The 18462-nt window shown below is 43.4% G+C and overlaps 1 protein-coding gene across 1 annotated transcript in view; it reads right to left on the bottom strand.

The window, feature by feature from the left end:
• The window catches only part of LOC126417044 (KH domain-containing, RNA-binding, signal transduction-associated protein 2-like), a 552290-nt gene that overhangs the window by 190553 nt on the left and 343275 nt on the right, over positions 1-18462 (bottom strand). The gene's annotated exons all lie outside the window — the stretch shown is intronic.

The raw sequence follows: 18462 nt of genomic DNA, 5'->3' as shown, positions 1-18462 counted from the left end.
TTATTTGTGTCGTCTGATGGGTCCCATTACCAATATATCAAAGTGAAGTGCAGTGGCCGGCGGCTGTGTTCTAGGCGCTTCACTCTGCTGCTGCTACGGTCGCGGGTTTGGATCCTGCCTCGGGCATAGATGTGTGTGCTGTCCTTAGATTAGTTAGGTTCAAGTAGTTGTAATTCTAGGGGACTGATGACTCCACATGTTCAGTCCCATAGTGCTTAGAGCCATTTCAACCATTTGAAGTGCAGTACACGATTTTTATGCTTAACTGGGTGACTCCTGGTAATTTAATTACATTTAGCCGCTAACCATTGTGCGATCCTGTTTTCTTTTAATTTGAGTGGCTTTGTCGGGCGTTATCTATCACTGCAGGCCACTGGAGATGGACTCCAGAGCATTTCAGGGGTATGCTACATCGCTCAACAGACGCCCCACTCTAGCCACAGATTAGTAGTGAGCTGAGCACCCAACATGGTGGTATTTCAAGTGGTACTTCCCCCAGGAGAGCCAGTAGCATTTCCTTGAGAAATATGTTTTACTCGTTAAGGTTTCTTGAATGAACGAAGAACCAATCACGTTGTCTCCCACAAACCTGCACCAAATGTTCACACACCACTGCCTCTGACGTTCAACCTGCCTCAGCCAGTGTGAATTTTAATCAGCATAATACCATAGTCACGGTCCACTCGCATTAATATAGCCACCACCTATGTTGGACGATAACGTGCAATAAGCACTCACAGATGGCTGGTGGCTGTTCTAGTATTGCACGGCATATAAAGCATGTCGGAGGGATGTGAACAACAGTGCTTTCGTTGTCGTAATGTGGAAACGGAGAGATTTATCTGACGTCCAAAAGGTCACGATCATTGCCTTTCGAGTTAAGGGTGCAAGCATTTCCGATACGACTAAGTTTGTACACTGATACTTACTGGCAGATAAAAACCGTGTGCCGGACCGATACTCGAACCTGGGACCTTTCCCTTTCGCGGGCAAGTGTTCTACCAACTGAGCTACCGAAGCACGACTCACGACCCGTCCTCACAGCTTTAATTCCACCAGTACCTCGTCTCCTACCTTCCAAACTTCGCAGAAGCTCTCCTGTACACCTTGCAGAACAAAGAAAGGCAAAGGTCCCGAGTTCCAGTCTCAGTCCAGCACACAGTTTTAATCTGCCAGGAAGTTTCATATCAGCGCACACTCCGCTGTTGTTATGGTCTTCAGTCATGAGACTGGTTTCATGCAGTTCTCCATGCTACTCTATCCTGTGCAAGCTTGTTCATCTCCCAGTACTTACTGTAACCTACAACCTTCTGAATCTGCTTGTGTATTAATCTCTTAGTCTCCCTCTGCATTTTTTACCCTCCACGCTGCCCTCCAATGCTAAATTTGTGGCCCTTGATGCCTCAGAACATGTCCTACCAACCGGTCCCTTCTTCGTGTCAAGTTGTGTCACAAACTCCTCTTCTCCCCAATTCTATTCAATACCTCCTCACTAGTTATGTGATCTACCCATCTAATCTTCAGCATTCTTCTGTAGCACCACATTTCGAAAGCTTCTATTCTATTCTTGTCTAAACTATTTATCTTGCATGTTTAACTTCCATACATGCCTACACTCCAAACAAATACTTTCAGAAACGACTTCCTGACACTTAAATCTATACTCGATGTTAACAAATTTCTCTTCTTCAGAAACGCTTTCCTTGCCATTGCCAGTCTACATTTTGTATCCTCTCTACTTCGACCATCATCAGTTATTTTGCTCCCCAAATAGCAAAATTCCTTTACTGCTTTAAGTGTCTCATTTCCTAATCTAACTCCCTCAGTATCACCCGACTTAATTCGACTACATTCCATTGTCCTCGTTTTGCTTGTGTTGATGTTCACCTTATATCCTCCTCTCAAGACACTGTTCATTCCATTTAACTGCTCTTCCAAGTCCTTGGCTGTCTCTAACGGAATTACAATGTCATCGGCAAACCTCAAAGTTTTTATATCTTCTCCATGGATTTTAATTCCTACTCCAAATTTTTCTTTAATTTCCTTTACTGCTTGCTCAATATACAGATTGAATAACATCGGGGAGAGGCTACAACCCTGTCTCACTCCCTTCCCAACTACTGCTTCCCTTTGATGCCCCTCTACTCTTATAACTGTCATCTGGTTTCTATACAAATTGTAAATAGCCTTTCGCTCCCTGTATTTTACCCCAGCCACATTTAGAATTTGAAGCAAATTTCTTTCTAAGTATGTAAACTGTTCGCGTACTTTGCATGGCAAAATGGTGCCATCAAAACCAGCGCCGAGGCAACTCTTGTGGACCACGGACCACATATTACGTGAGTGAACGACGGCTGGGGAGATATACATGGGTGAACAGACGCGGAAGTGTTGAGCAACTGATCACCCAGATGAACCAAAGGGGCTATCAAAAGCGTCTCTTTCACGACTGTTTAGCGAATGTTGCTGTGAATGGGCCTCTGCAACCAGCCCCTGGTCCGTGCACCCATACTGGCTGCTGCTCACTGGCGACGAAGGCTGGAATTTTCATCTTGGTACAGCAACTGGACGTACACGGAATGGCAACATGCTGTCTTTTCAGATGAATCACGTTTTATGCTCTATCAGACAGATGGACGTTGGCGTATACGACACTGCAAGGCTCGTCGGAAAAGTCCATGCTGGAGGTTGGAGTGCTATGGCCTGAGAAATGTTTTTGTGGCATTTTCTGGGCGATCTCGTCATTTTAGAAGGTACATTGCATCAAGAGAAGTACATGTCTATCCTTGAGGAACACGTCCACCAATACATGCAGTTTTTTTTTCTCAGCACGATGCCATCCACAAGCAGGAATTGCAACGTGTCACATACCTGGGAGTATACGTGCGTGCAGATGGGAGTGCTACGGTCTGAGAAATGTTTTTGTGGCATTTTCTGGGCGATCTCGTCATTCTAGAATGTAAATTGCATCAAGAGAAGTACATGTCTATCCTTGAGGACCACGTCCAGCAATACATGAATTTTTTTTTTTCTGAGCACGATGCCATCCACTAGCAGGAATTGCAACGTGTCACATACCTGGGAGTCTACGTGCGTGCTTCTAAGAGCACCAGAACGAGTTCGTATTCTCCTGGCTGCCAAACTCCCCGGAACGAAACCCACCGATAATCTGCGGGACCATCCCGATAGGGTTTTCTGTGCCGTGGAACCTCAAGTGAGAAACCTAGTGTAACTAGCCACTCCACTGGGGGTATCATGGCTCTACCGTCCCTCTCGGTGCATTCCAGAGTATTACTGACTCTTCTTCTTCACGTTCGCGCTTAAAAAGGTGATTATTCAGCCTTATGACAGATGGTCACATCATTAATGTGAGTGGACCGTGTATTTCTTATATTCAGCTCTTCACCATTTGTAAATTCTTTGAAGAAATCATCCATAATTCTGATGTTGAGAACCGAGTGTCGAGTTTCATGCGCTTTCTGCACTCTCGGTGGTTAATGTGCGAGTCAGCTAACACATGATACAGGTGGAAGGTGTTAAGCACAGAATTCAAACAACGCTGGTCACACGCTATTTCTTTGGTGGTAAAATGTGAATTATGAGCAACAGTTGCCAGAACCTCTAATTCGTTCTCTCTACTCGTTAAAGTTTGTTCCCTACCCTCCACATGGTACGCCAGTGCCTTTCTAATAACAATATTCAGCACATTCTCTGAATTGTCATCCATGCCGGACACCATATGTCGGGAGGTATTTGGGCATACAGCTCAGCTGTTTACCTTTGTACCTTCTGCATTCTCCATAAGTAATTAGAGTACGTTGTTTTTCATGGTTTGTGAAAGACATTTATTTCACCTAAGTAAACATGGCTCAAGACACGTGAAAGGGTCAAACAAAATTAAAACTAGATTTCCGCTGCTCCCCTTTTATGCCGCTATCGCAGCAGTGCAACAGAACTTACTCAACGTGAAGTACTATGTTCTTTTGATGTGAAATCGCGAACTGAAACGCACACAGCAGCAAACGGCTACCTGTTCAAAACACACAGCTTCGAAATTCTATGTATTATACTTACTCTGAAACTGGTAAGCAATAAGAGAGGAAGGTCACTGAATTCATCAAACTGCGATAGTTAACAGCAGACCTTATGATAGTTCCATTTGAAAAAGCAGATTCAGTGCTGATATATCTATAATTAATAGAGCAATGAAAGAGGCTACATGTTACATAGTTAGTACTTATACTTTCTCGCAACTAATGAGTTCGAAAACAGAATAAAGCTACCTTGTTTCCGGAAATATCGGAGTGAATACCATGTCTAAACCACAATTTCGGAAGTGTTTGAGGTGAACAGCTTGTCTGAATCGCCATCTATAATACGACAATCACACTGGATACCCGCGGCAGGAAATGGAGTGAAATCTGATTTAGATCGCTGTGCCTGCACTTTGTTGAATACAATTTCTTGAAAATCTAGACAGTGGCCGAACCAACTGGATCATCGCATAGCGTTTCCTGAAGGAACTCAAACACTCAAGCACTTACTGTCGTTAGCATCATGAGCCTATTTATCTGAAGTTTTCTCTTCGGAAATATCGTCAGAGGATCAGGTATGGCGTCCTATACGAACGTATATATATGTATGTATACTACGTAGGCTACCTCTACGTGGAAGTTGTGTGTTAAAGAGGCTACCTTATTAAACGCTCTAGCCTTACTACACCTCTGCAGTGAACAGAAGACGATTACATGTTTTGCTTTCGTGAGCTACCGTGTGAAAGCTGCTGCAACAAAGCGAGTATTTCGTCGTGGCAGCTTCGCCCAACCGCGAGAGAGGATACATCACAGCAGTTGGATACAAACGAACGCGAGTTAATGGCCTTCCATCTGCGACTGACCGAGTCGCTGTCAGCTTTGAATTGGGAATGGATCGAAGCAGATGTAGTAGCGCAATAAATGTCATCATAGAACACAGCCACGGAAAGGTAAAAAGGGCAGTTCACCTGGCTTTCACAGCAAAAGCATGGTGCAAAACGGAAAACAACAGATTGCGCCGTAATCTACATCACGACAAGGAACATAGACGCGGGTGCCATTTCGGCTCTTAAGAACGAACTTAATTTTGGACCATCGCCGCCGAGTATCCCTTCCGCTGACAAAACAAGTGGTGTGGAATAACAGTTCCCAATATGCCGAGTGGAACTGCAGAAGAAATTCGTCGAGAGACGAACCGCATTCTTTCAAAACCTAACTCGCTAACCTGGAACATGACAAGAGCTGAGCGTAATGATCTTAACGAACTCTATTCGGTTCTCTTCTCGCTCTTGTCAACTGACAAGGGCAATGCAGTCTTCATTACGAAACGAGCCGAAGATTCCTTTGATGCTGGAGGAGGGTACCTATGAAAAATTACCAAGGGACCCAACGTCCAGAATAATGAGGAAGACGTCGAAGATTCTCACTGGCAGAGAATGCTATTAAAAATCTCCTCCCTCTCGCACCTCCAACACCTTCATTGTACGACATTCCAAAGGAACACACCTCTACGTCCCATTTTCAGCACCATTCAATCGCCGACTTACAGAATCGCAGAACATATGGCCGGCCTCCTTACTCTGAAAGTTGGTAATTAATCAGCCGAATTAGGTGTCCGTGTCTTGGAGAAGGAGCAATTATGGTGAGCTTTGGCGTGGTGTCATTATTCAAGCGCCTTCTCATAAAAGATTATATATTCTGCTCTCCCACTTATTCGACGAGTTATTAAAACACACTCTCACATCACCTTTTTTTGTGTGATGGAGAATGTTTTAACCAGACAGACGGCGCCGCGATGGTGAGTCCTCTAACTCTAGTTACAGACAACCTCTTTATGGAGTACCATGGGGATATCGCCCTGGACAATGCTCCTCCAAAGCAAATTGCCTTTATCTTTACGTCTACGACATGTTCGTTGTCTAGTAACATGGACGGGAAAACCTGAGATAATTCTTGGACCAGATCAACAGTGTCCATGACAACATCAAGTTCACATTGTAGAGACAGATGGTACCTTGCCGTTGCTTGACGTCCATATCCACCATTAGGAAACGGGTGTCTCAGTCACAATGTTCACCGGAAACCTATCCACGAGGGCCGATATCTGCACGCTAACGGCTATCACCATCCGTCGCTGAATAGTTCTGTTCTGAGGAGCTTGGTGTATCTATCAGAAGCTGTCTCAGATGCTGAAAACTTGCCGAGGGAACTGAGCCGTTTACGGGAGTTATTCAAGGAAAACGGCTACAGCAACCGCCAAACTTCGCAAGCCACCTTTCCGAACTCACATGAGGCCTCGAAGATGCGTTAGTTTTTGCCATTCTGTGGCTCAGCAACAGGAAGGATCACCCGGCTCCTAAAACGGGGTAAAATGGATTCGGTATTCAGGGTCCCAACGAAAATTTCGCGTGTGAAAGGCGATGTACGCCTCAGAAAGCCAAGAGTTTGTAAAATGCCGTGTGCGTGTGGACAGTTTCTGTCGGACAGACTGTGTGAACCACTGACAAGTGCTGTGCAGAAAACGAGACATGCTTTAGCCTTCTGTACCCTGAGAAATCAGCGGTAGCAGAGTATGCCGTGCCAGAGTAGACGAACGTTATATTGTATTCGACGAGACATCTGTTATTACACGGACGATTTGCTTGTGGAATGGCGTGATAAAAGAAGTGATCGAGATAAAAATTTCTGACAACACCTTCAATATAGACGGTTCCTTGCACCTAAGCACTGCTTGGGACCCTGCTATCAGAACGGCAAAGAAGGCGTGGCGGGCGCGAAGCAAAAGCATTACGTTATATGGCGCAGGAGCGAGCGCCACAGAAGGCAGCAGGGTAATATAAGGACGGTAGCAGCAACTAAAACAAAATTACCACTTTACCGAGGAGTACTCGGCTGAAAGCTCGTGGAGTTTAAACCACTTGATTGGGCTGGAATCTAGAGAGAATATTATGGGATATGACGTCGGTTCGCAGTAGAGCCTGCCATAGTGATATACAGTCCATTCATGCTAATTCGAGGCTCGATCAATCAGATTCCACGTTAAATCGAACTATTTGTCCAGTTCCTGAAATTGCTTCCATAAACTGAAGAAATTCTATATGTTTTGTACACTCGACAATACGGTCCTAACTGTCTGCCTATAAATACTCTGTATTTCAAAGTTATCGGCTATATAACACTCGGAAATTCGAATTTCTTCGTCAGTTGTTTCGGTAACTGTTTCGTCATTCAGCTCCTTGTGACACTCTTTCGTGTACCTGCATCGCACGCTGTTCCCGCTACACTATCTCGAACTCCTACAATGAGGTAAGTTGCAGCTGCAGCGGAAATTCTTGAAACAGACTGCTAAATAATAACAGGGCCTCCGTTGCAAATGTCATGAGGACGAAGTAGATATTCCAGAATTCGAAACCAGAACAGCTGTTAGCAAGAGTGACATAAAAGTAGATATCTTTGGTGTTGCGAAAGAACTCAAATCACTTAAGAAAGGCAAGTCTTCCAGTCCAGACGGTACCCCAGTCAGGTTCCTTTCAGAGTATGCAGACACAATAGGGCCTCTTTTAGCAGTCACATATAACCGCTCACTTGACGAAAGGTCTTATCGTAAAGGTTGGAAAGTAGCACAGGTCACACCAATATTCAAGAAAGGAAATAGGAATAACCCATTGAATTACAGACACATATCACTGTTCACAAATTGCGGTAGGATCTTGGAGCATATACTGTACTCGAACATTATGAATCACCTTGTAGAAAATGACGTAGTGATACATAAGCATCACGCATTCAGAAAACATCGTTCTTGTGCAACACAGCTAGCTCTTTATTCCCACGAAGTGATGAGTGCTGTTGATAAGGGATCTAAGATCGATTCCATATTCCTACAATTCCAGAAGGCTTTTGATACCGTTCCTCACAAGCAACTATTAATAAAATTAGGTGCATATGGAGTATCGTCTCAGTTGTGTGATCTCCTCACAGTTTGTAGTACTAGACGGTAAACCATCGAGTAGAACAGAAGTGATATCTGGCGTTCCGCAAGGTAGTGTCATAGGCCCTCTGTTGTTCCTGATTTACATAAATGATCTAAGTGATAATCTGAGCTGTCCCCTTGGATTGTCTGCAGATGACGCTGTAATTTACCATCTATTAAAATCATCAGACGATCAATTCCAATTACAATACGATCTAGAGAGAATTTGTGTATGGTGCGAAGAGTGGCAATTGGCACTTAGCAAAGAAATGTGCGAGGTCAACCACATGGGTACTAAAAGAAATTCGCTATACGATAAATCGCACAAATCTAAGGGCTGTCAATACGAATAAATACCTAGGAATTACTATTTAGAGCAGCTTTAATTGGAAAGACCACATAAATAATATCGTGGAGAAGGCGAAATGAAGGCTGCGCTTTGTTTGCAGAACACTTAGAAGATGCGACAAACCCACTAAAGAGACAGCCTACATTACACTTGTCCATCCTCTGCTGGAATCCTTACCAGGTAGGATTGACGGAGGACATCGAAAAAGTGGAAAGAAGGGCAGCTTGTTTCGTGTTATCGCACAATATTGGTGAGAGTGTCACTGATATGATACGCGAGCTGGGGTGGCAGTCGCTGAAACAAAAGCGGTTTCCTTTGCGGCGAGATCTGTTTACGAAACTTCAATCACCAACATTCTCTTTCGAATACGAAAATATTTTTTTGACACCATCCGTAGGGAGAAATGTTCATCATAATAAAATAAGAGAAATGAGATCTCGAACGGAAAGATTTAGGTGTTCCTTTTTCCCACATGCCATTCGAGAGTGGGATGGTAGACTAATAGTATGAAAATGGTTCAATGAACCCTCTGACAGGCACTTAAGTGTGAATTGTAGAGTAACCATGTAGAAGTAGATGTAGATGCAGTATGTGTTTTGTCATTAAAATGAAATAGTGTAATTTGTCGATCTACGAGATCAGTACCACTATAAAAATACTAACATATAAACGTAATATTTGCCCCACATGAATGTTTCCAATTCACTCAAGATTTATTGCTGCAACAGTGCATATTGGGAACATGAAGTGAATACATTTACAGCCGGCCGGTGTGGCCGTGCGGTTCTAGGCGCTTCAGTCTGGAACCGCGTGACCGCTACGGTCGCAGGTTCGAATCCTGCTTCGGGCATGGATGTGTGTGCTGTCCTTCGGTTAGTTAGGTTTAAGTAGTTCTAAGTTCTAGGGGACTGATGACCACAGATGTTAAGTCCCATAGTGCTCAGAGCCATTTGAACCATTTTTGATTACTTTTACAGATCAACAGCACAAGCGGTTTTGAGGTACCAGGTATCGACGCACGCATACCCTTGTCAGTATGTGGTGTGGCCTGCACAGGTGGCAATGTAGGCTCTGATTCTGGCATCCAGTCGATCGTACAGATGGTGAACACTGTCCTGGGATACATTATGCAACGTCTACTCGTCATGTACACGTAGTTCTGTAAGAGATGTTGGTTTACGATTGAAAAGTCACACGATTCTCTTCTCGTCCCGTCATATCCTACTTGTGCTGGGCTGAAGACAGGTCTGGATATCATGGTGGCCAGGGAAGTCGTTGCACGTCTTGCAGAGCAAGTAGAGTGTCAAGGGCAATGCGTGGGCGAGCAATGGTCAGTGTCTCCTTTAGAAACACCAGAAATGAACGAGAGTTGTAGCTTATCGCATCCCAGAACGTGAAGCCTGGGGCTGGGGCCAGAGTGTCTCGGACGAATGCAGTCTACGGGACAGCGTTCAGCAGACCTACGTCGCACGCGTATTCAACCATCACTCGCGTGCGGGCAGAAACTGATTTCATCGCTGAAGACCACGGCCCGCCATTCGACCTTCCATGTGATCCTCTAACGGCAACAGTCGAGCCGGGTACGTCGATGCTGTGGCGTGAGTGGAAGACATGCAAGAGGTGCGCGTGCCCGTAGTCCCACTGGTTACAACCGGTTTGCAGCAGTTCGTGTTGACAGATCTAAGCTCACAGGCTCTCTTACTTTTGGTGTGGTAGCTGTACTATCTGCCACTGCTGCTGTTCCACTACTGGCCATTAAAATTGCTACACCAAGAAGAAATGCAGATGATAAACGGGTATTCATCGGACAAATATATTATACTAGAACTGACATGTGATTACATTTTCACGCCATTTGGGTGCATAGATCCTGAGAAATCAGTACCAAGAACAACCACCTCTGGCCGTAATAACGACCTTGATACGCCCGTGCATTGAGTCAAACAGAGCTTGGATGGCGTGTAGAGGCACAGCTGCCCATGCAGCTTCAACACGATACCACTGTTCATCGAGAGTAGTGACTGGTGTAATGTGACGAGCCAGATGCTCGGCCACCATTGACCAATTGGTGAGAGATATGGACAATGTGCTGGATAGGGCAGCAGTCGAACATTTTCTGTATCCAGAAAGGCCCGTACAGGACCTGCAACACGCGGTCGTGCATTATCCTGCTGAAATGTAGGGTTTCTCAGGGATCGAATGAAGGGTAGAGCCACGGGTCGTAACACATCTGAAATGTAACGTCCACTGTTCAAAGTGCCGTCAATGTGCCAACAAGAGGTGACTGAGACGTGTAACCAATGGCACCCCATAACATCACACCGAGTGATACGCCAGTGTGGCGAAGACGAATACACGCTTCCAATGTGCGTTCACCGCGTTGTCGCCAAACAAGTATGTGACCATCATGATGCTGTAAACAGAACCTGGATTCATCCGAAGAAATGACGTTTTGCCATTCGTGCACCCAGGTTCGTGGTACACCATCGCAGGCGCTCCCGTCGGTGACGCAGCGTCAAAGGTAACCGCAGCCATGGTCTCCGAGCTGATAGTCCGTGCTGCTGCAAACATCGTCGAACTGTTCGTGCAGATGGTTGTTGTCTTGCAAACGTCCCCATCTGTTGACTCAGGGATCGAGGCGTGGCAGCACAATCCGTTGCAGCCATGGGGATAAGATGCATGTAATCTCGACTGCTAGTGATACGAGGCGGTTGGGATCCAGCAAGGTGTTCCGTATTACCATCGTCAACCCACCGATTCCATATTCTGCTAACAGTCATTGGATCTCGACCAACGCGAGCAGCGATGTCGCGATACGATAAACCGCAATCGCGATAGGCTACAATCCGACCTTCATCAAAGTCGGAAACGTGATGGTACGCATTTCTCCTCCTTACACGAGGCATCACAACAACGTTTCACCAGGCAACGCCGGTCAACTGCTGTTTGTATATGAGAAATCGTTTGGAAACGTTCCTCATGTCAGCATGTTGTAGGTGTCGCCACCGGCACCAACCTTGTGTGAATGCTCTGAAAAGCTAATCATTTGCATATCACAGCATCTTCATCCTGTCGGTTAAATTTCGCGTCTGTAGCACGTCATCTTCGTGGTGTAGCAATTTTAATGGCCAGTAGTGTATAATACGACGATCCTTACGGGCGTCTGTGCTATGTGGAAATCCAAATCATCGTCTACTGGTGTGAGAATGTTCACGTAACGACAGATACCAGTGTCGTTGCACCACTGACGCAGCAAATGTCGTATGCCAACAGATAGTTATGGCGTAGGTAACAAAGAGCCGCCTGTGTCTATCCCTTAGTAAGAAATGCTCACAGGCAGAAAGTCCCGAGAGGTGCAAACGTGTAAAGCAAGCAGGCAACCATGCCACGGAGATATGTTCGTGCTTCGTTCAGCCAACTGAGCGAGTTTGAAATGGGTCAAATTGGGGCCTTGCGAATATTCTAGGGGACTGATAACCTCAGAAGTTGAGTCCCATAGTGCTCTGAGCCACTGGAACCATCTCCCCTACTCTGCCAGCCAGCAGTACCCCCACCATCTACTCGCCTAACCACGCACCTCCCTGCATCGCGCGGAGCCACTCGGTCCGCTTAATTCCCGTCGTTTCTATTGTCTGTGTAGACATCACGTTCGGTGTTTCTGATAAAACAGAACTAGTGGGAGGAAAATGGCCCAGGAGGAGTTAAAATCGTTGAAACGAAAGTTCTTTGAACCCAGACTCCTTAATGCACAGTAGGAAGAAGAGTACTTTTTTGTTAGGACGCAAAGCGGACCTCAGTGTTTGATTTCCAATGCATCATTGTCTTCACGCAAGAAGTATAATGTGAAGCGACATTATCAACTACTTCACGAGAAGAATAGAGCCGGTTTGAACAATAAAGAAAGAAAACCAAAACTTACCGAACTGAAATAGAAAAAGGAGAAAGACTTGCTTATATATGTAGATAATTCTGACATTGATTCACATTATTACTTTTATTAATAATATGTTATGCGCATTTCCGTCACTTTTACGTTCTCCTGTACGTATTTACAGGACGGAAACCTCATTCATCCACAACGATGCAGCGATGACAGTAAGCTCTGATGTAGCTCTTAAAATAGCTAAAACAGCACCGCACATCGGCGATGGAGAATTTGTGAAAGACTTTTCTGTTGCTGCAGAAACAATTTTGTGTCCAGCAAGTCTTCCTGCTTTTGAAACCGTTCCTCTTTAAAGGAGAACGGTTTGCAGGTGCATTGAAGAAATGGCGCACGATGTGGAATCTCAACTGAGAAACCGGATCAAAGATTTGGTTTTCTTTTCGTTAGCATTGGATGAAAGCACTGATTATGTGATGTTGCTCAACTTACGGTCTTTTTGCGAGGAGTTGATGCTCAGTATAATGTGATTGAGGAACTCCTCAATTTAGTGCCAATGCATTACACAACAACGGTCGACGATATATTTCCATGCGTAGAACATATATTAGAGAAATACTAGCTATGTCAGGTAAGACTTTCATCGATTGCAGCAGATGGGGCTCCTGCAGTGATTGAATATAAATCTGGTGTCGTTGCTTTGATACGAAAAAAGTTGAAAACCGTCGGTGTCCAGCAGGAGCTACCAGCAATACATTGCGATTTTCACCGTGTTAATTTGCTAGCAAAATGTGCCAAATTAGTTGGCGTCATGGACGTGGTTATAAAAACAGTTAACATTCCCAGATCGCACGGTTTGGGACACTGACAATTCAAATCATTCCTGGCACATCTCGAGCGTGAATACGGCGATGTTCCATATTTTTATGAAGTACGGTGGTTGAGTCGAACTGTTGCTTTCGAACGATTTTTTAATTTACGGAAAGATATACCGTTATTCATGGATGCAAAGGAAAGCCGGTGAAAGAATAGGACGACCCACAGTGGATTTTAGACCTTGCGTTTTTAAGTGACGTAACCAAGCATCTGAATAGCTTGAATGTAGCTTTACAAGGTAGAAATGAGGCAATTACCGAAGTGTTTGGCGCTATTTTGGCTTTCAAGAGAAAACTGATTTTTTGGGCAAAGCAAGTGTCAGAAATGTCATGTGTACACTTCCCAAGCGTTGCACTAGTTGTTAGTGGAAATAGTTTACAACGAGAGAGGTTCAAAGAACATTTTAGTGGGTTTGTAACGGTGCCACAGTCTCCCGAAGGCATTTTTGATAATATGTTTGAGGATTTAAATTGACTGGAATGCGATGTCGACATTTTTGCGACTCTTTTTGCAGTTAACGTAGAAAATGTGCCTTCTGAAATTCAGTTGGAACACACCGACTTTTAATGCAATCGTGTGCTGAAGGAGAAGTTTCGCACTACAGAAATCTTGGAAAGATTGTACAAATATTTCCCACGTGAACAGTTTCCATTGTTATTTAAAATAGCTGCTCGTGTTTACAATGTTTTTGGAACAACATACATGTGCGAAAAGGTTTTCTCTATAATGAAACTGACAAAATCGAAGCTTCGGAGTAGTCTTTCTGATGCTCGTCTGACAGGTACAGTGCGCCTAATATTTCAAACCAAATATCGAGATGCTCGTTCAAAATTATTGTTAAAACATCCAGGATGATGTAAATTAATGCCTATGTCCTATTATTACGTAGTACCCCTCGTCTGAACTACACAATACAATTGTGTTTCGTTTCTGAATCCTTTGCGTCTGTATCCTATTTGTGGCCTTGAAAGTAGAACGTGTTGCAATGGTTCGACACTGTGTTTCATCCGTACATGTCCAACTGTTGCATGGCACAGGAGACACAAACATCAGGGAAGCACGTTCAAATGGTTCAAATGGCTCTGAGCACTATGGGACTTAACATCTATGGTCATCAGTCCCCTAGAACTTAGAACTACCTAAACCTAACTAACCTAAGGACAGCACACAACACCCTCAGGGAAGCACGTTTTACACTTACGTCCCACACACGCATGTTGCGCCACATATGATTAGCTTCCTGATAACCGTATATCGGTGCCGAGTTCACGAATGCCACATACGCGCGAAACGCCCTCAGACGTATGTGTGTTCCACCTGCACTAAGTACGTTAGCTTTTCCATACTCAGCTGAGTGCGCGAAGCGCTCTCACAGCGCCACGGTTGCCCCCGTGCAGTGTGCATACCCAAGCGGCCAGCCTCATCGCACAGCTCTGCTACCCGCACTACGTGCCCTCACAGCTGCTCGGCGTTGCCCTTGGGGCTCACGGTGTCCGCGGGCAACCATACGGGCAGCTCTCGTGCCCACCCCTGGTACATGACGTCAACGGATCAAAATCAACGTCATCTTTGCAGGTGTACGACTTTTTTTTCGGGCAGTGCATATATCCAGTGTCTGAATATGTTTATGCATGCATGCGTACTAATTATTCAGTAATATTGGTGCTTTACATATTATGAAATTATATTTACCCCTTGGATGCATAGGCTGCTTGGCTCACAAAAAAGCTTGAGAGGGGTATAAGATCCGTTCTTCTGAATAAATATAAGGTGCATGACGAGTGTACTAGTACAGCTTTAGTGAATTTCATATTAAGATCTACAATTAAATCTATACTCCGCAAGCCACCTTGCGGTGAGTGGCGGGGAATATTTTGTGGATTATTGTCATATATCCCCATTCCATGTTCCAATCGTGAATAGTTCGCAGAAAGAATGATTGGTGATAAGCTATCGTGTGAACTCCAATTTCTCTAATTTTACCCTCATGGTCTTTTCGCGACATGTATGCGGAGGGCCGCGGGAGATTAGCCGAGCGGTCTAGGGCGCTGCAGTCATGGACTGTGAGGCTGGTGCCAGTAACCATAGGTCAGTTATGTTGTTTGTTGCCATTTGAGAAAGAATGAATAAAAACTTAACCACAGGACAGCGTGCATTTTTTTGTAAACATTGTGGGAATATGGCAGTATAATTACAGTGAGCTTGTGATTTGTTTGTAGAGCGTTTCCCAAAAGTCGAGCCTATATCTCGACAACGCATTCGCTATTTAAATCTGATATTGACAGAGACTAGGTCGGTAGTGGAGCTCCTGTCGTTCAGGTAGGCCCAAGTCTGTTACTAAAGGAGAGAGTGTTAATGTTGTTGTTCACTGTTTTGTGCAGTCACCTTCTAAGTCTCAAGGAATTGCTTCAAAAACTCAAATTTGCTGTTAGAAGTGAAAATAGTCCACTTTTTGAACACCTGCAGCCAGTCGAGGAAAAGACGATATGGTAACAGGATGAAGCACACCTGGATTATGGAAGTATTGACAGAGACTTTCTAAATGAAATCTTTGATGAATAGATTGGCGGACAGGGTACTATTGAATGGCCTCCATGATTCCCAGATATCACAAACTGTTGGGATACCACTCAAGTATCGTCAAGTACTGTAGACCAGATAATATGCATTCATGTTTGACAAATTAAGTTTAGTTTTTCCTAGGAATACGCTATAAGTGTTTTTAGCCTCTGAAAATGGCAAAAGGCCGACACGCATAAACCAGTATACAACTAATAAATACAGTGGTCAAGACATTCATCATTTGGATTTTCAGGTCCTTGTGTTTACCATGTTTGCAGTTAAAATTGTAGGATGTAGGGTCCGCCAGTTACGCAAAACACAGTTTTTCCAAGTTCCCAAACATGTTTCAGGACCACTGTGCCTTCATCTGTGGGTTTCAGTTTATATTCAATCTGTAATGTGAAAATTTTTAGTAAATGATTACAAAATTATGTGGATATTTAGTTCCAACAATAATTTGTTTCCTTATGTTAATACTGTTACACTTGGTGTTCATTATTTTAAGGACCACTTGTGCATTATTTATTACGGGTAGCTTGCCATCTGCAACCAAACGATGTTGATGAGAAATTTTGTTGGGAGTTAACCTATCATCTAAACGTAATTTAGTTTGTCGCGATATTTTGCCCCTATATTCGTTTTTGCGAACGTTTTCGTGTTTCAAGCCCTTCTGTTCTCAGCATCATGGTGAGGTGTTGTGATGCGCACGTAAATATAACACATATTTTCACAAATAAGGTCGTGAAAGCACTTTGTTCTTCGTCAAAACACAACGTAATTGTGGTGTTGTGCGTTCCAGTGCAGTCACTGTTCATTTGTTCACCAGTGAGTTAGACGCCAAATTTGCATTTTGTTTACATTTTATCTTTGTGTGTGTAGACTTTACCTGTTTGTGTTGTCTTTTTTGTAAAGTTCCTTTAATGCGTTTAAAAGTGTGTCCTTGCAGAGTGCAGTGTATTCCTTTATGACCTGTTTTCCTTCTGCTATTGCCTTCTTTATGAGCAAGTTCACCTCAAAGGTGAGTTTGCTGTGTAGGCAGTGGCTGGGTTTTAGTATTCTTAAGTCTGTTTCATTGTAGTTTGGTGGTGACTGTGGGCTATAAGGTGGTCAGCAAATGTGCAATTGGATCTGTTGCTCTTTAAAGCTCTGAGATGTTCTGAATATATGGTTTGGAAGTTTCTGCATGTTTGTCCTATATACACTGACTAGCAAGTGTTGCATGTAAGTTCCTATATCCTGATCTTTTAAATTTATCTGTGGGTGCTTCTTGTGTTCCGATCTTTTTCTGTGTTGTGTTTTCTTTCCTGTATCCTATCTGGAGTCCCTGTTTCCTTAACATGTTGCCTATTCTGTGAACAATATTTTTATTGTAGGTGAGTATGTGCCATTTCGGTTTGTGTGTGTTGTTGCTCTGTTGTGTCTTGTGTGTGGTCACTGTTTGTGTTTTGTGTTGTTCTATGTTGGGTGGGTATTTGTGTCTGTTTGGTATGTTGATTTTTATACTGTTTACGTATTTTTTTATTGAACTTGTATACCATATGGGTACCATAATCATTTTCTACTGATACTTGTTTAATTGTGTTAAGCTCTTGTGTGTAGTTCTGTTTGTTCGTGGGTGTTCTGTTTAATCTATGGAGAAGGAATATGAAGTTTTCTTGCTTATGTGTTAATGGGTGGTTCGATAGGTTGTGAATGGTGGTGCTTGTGGTTGTCGGTTTCCTGCATATTGTGAAGTTGTTTGTGTTGTTTGTTTTAGGTATGGTGAGACATAGAAAATGCAGTGTGTTCTTATTTTCTGTTTCTAATGTGAAATTCATTTTTGGGTGTAAGTTGTTTATTTATTAGTGTAGCTGTTCTACGTGTGTATGTGGTTCATCAATCTGGCATATTATGTCATCGACATAACTGTACCAGTATATAACTTTGTAGTTTTTTAGATTTATTATGCGTCTGAATATAATATTCTGCAGGTTGTTCATAAATATGTTAGCAAGGGAGCACTAATTGGTGAAGTGAAAAATGATTTTACGTCCTTATTTGTGAAAATACGTGTTATATTTACGTGTGCATCACAACACCTCACCATTATGCTGAGAGTAAAAGGGCTTGCCACACAAAAACGTAAGTAAAAACGAATATAGGCGCGAAATATCGGGGCAAACTATATTACGTTTAGATGATAGGTTAACTCCCAACACAATTTCTCATCGACATCGTTTGGTGGCAGATGGCAAGCTACCTGTAATAAATAATACACAAGTGGTCCTGAAAAATAAAACACACCAAGTGTAAAGGTATTAATAAAAAGAAACAAATTATTGTTTGAACTAAATATCCACATAATGTTGTAATCATTTATTAAAGATGTTCAAATTACAGGTTAAATAAAGAGGGAAATCCACTGATGATGGCACAGTGGTGCTGAAACACATTTGGGAACTTGGAAAAACCGTGTTTTGCATAACTGGCGGACCCTACGTCCTATAATTACAGTGGGCAACACTAGCATCAGATTAGTAGATACAGTGGTCAAGACTAATATCAGTTCTGGAGCGAATCACTTGCGTGTCTTTCATTTATTATCTGATACATGAAATACAGAATAGACATACTTTTTCGAGCAGATTACGTTAAATGGACTAGAACGGCTGCCCTAAGTGTCTTACCCTGGTGAGTACATAATCCATTCAGTTAGGGGCAGACGAATTGTACAACGAAGAAAGATTTAAACATTTAAAATCTTCCTACACAGCGATGTCACTGCAGGTAGTCGAGATCTGAATTCATA

Source organism: Schistocerca serialis, chromosome 8 (assembly GCF_023864345.2).
Source record: "Schistocerca serialis cubense isolate TAMUIC-IGC-003099 chromosome 8, iqSchSeri2.2, whole genome shotgun sequence".
Lineage (NCBI taxonomy): Eukaryota > Metazoa > Arthropoda > Insecta > Orthoptera > Acrididae > Schistocerca > Schistocerca serialis.
Note: the sequence above shows the minus strand (reverse complement) of the source record. Positions and strands in the feature narration are given on the sequence as shown.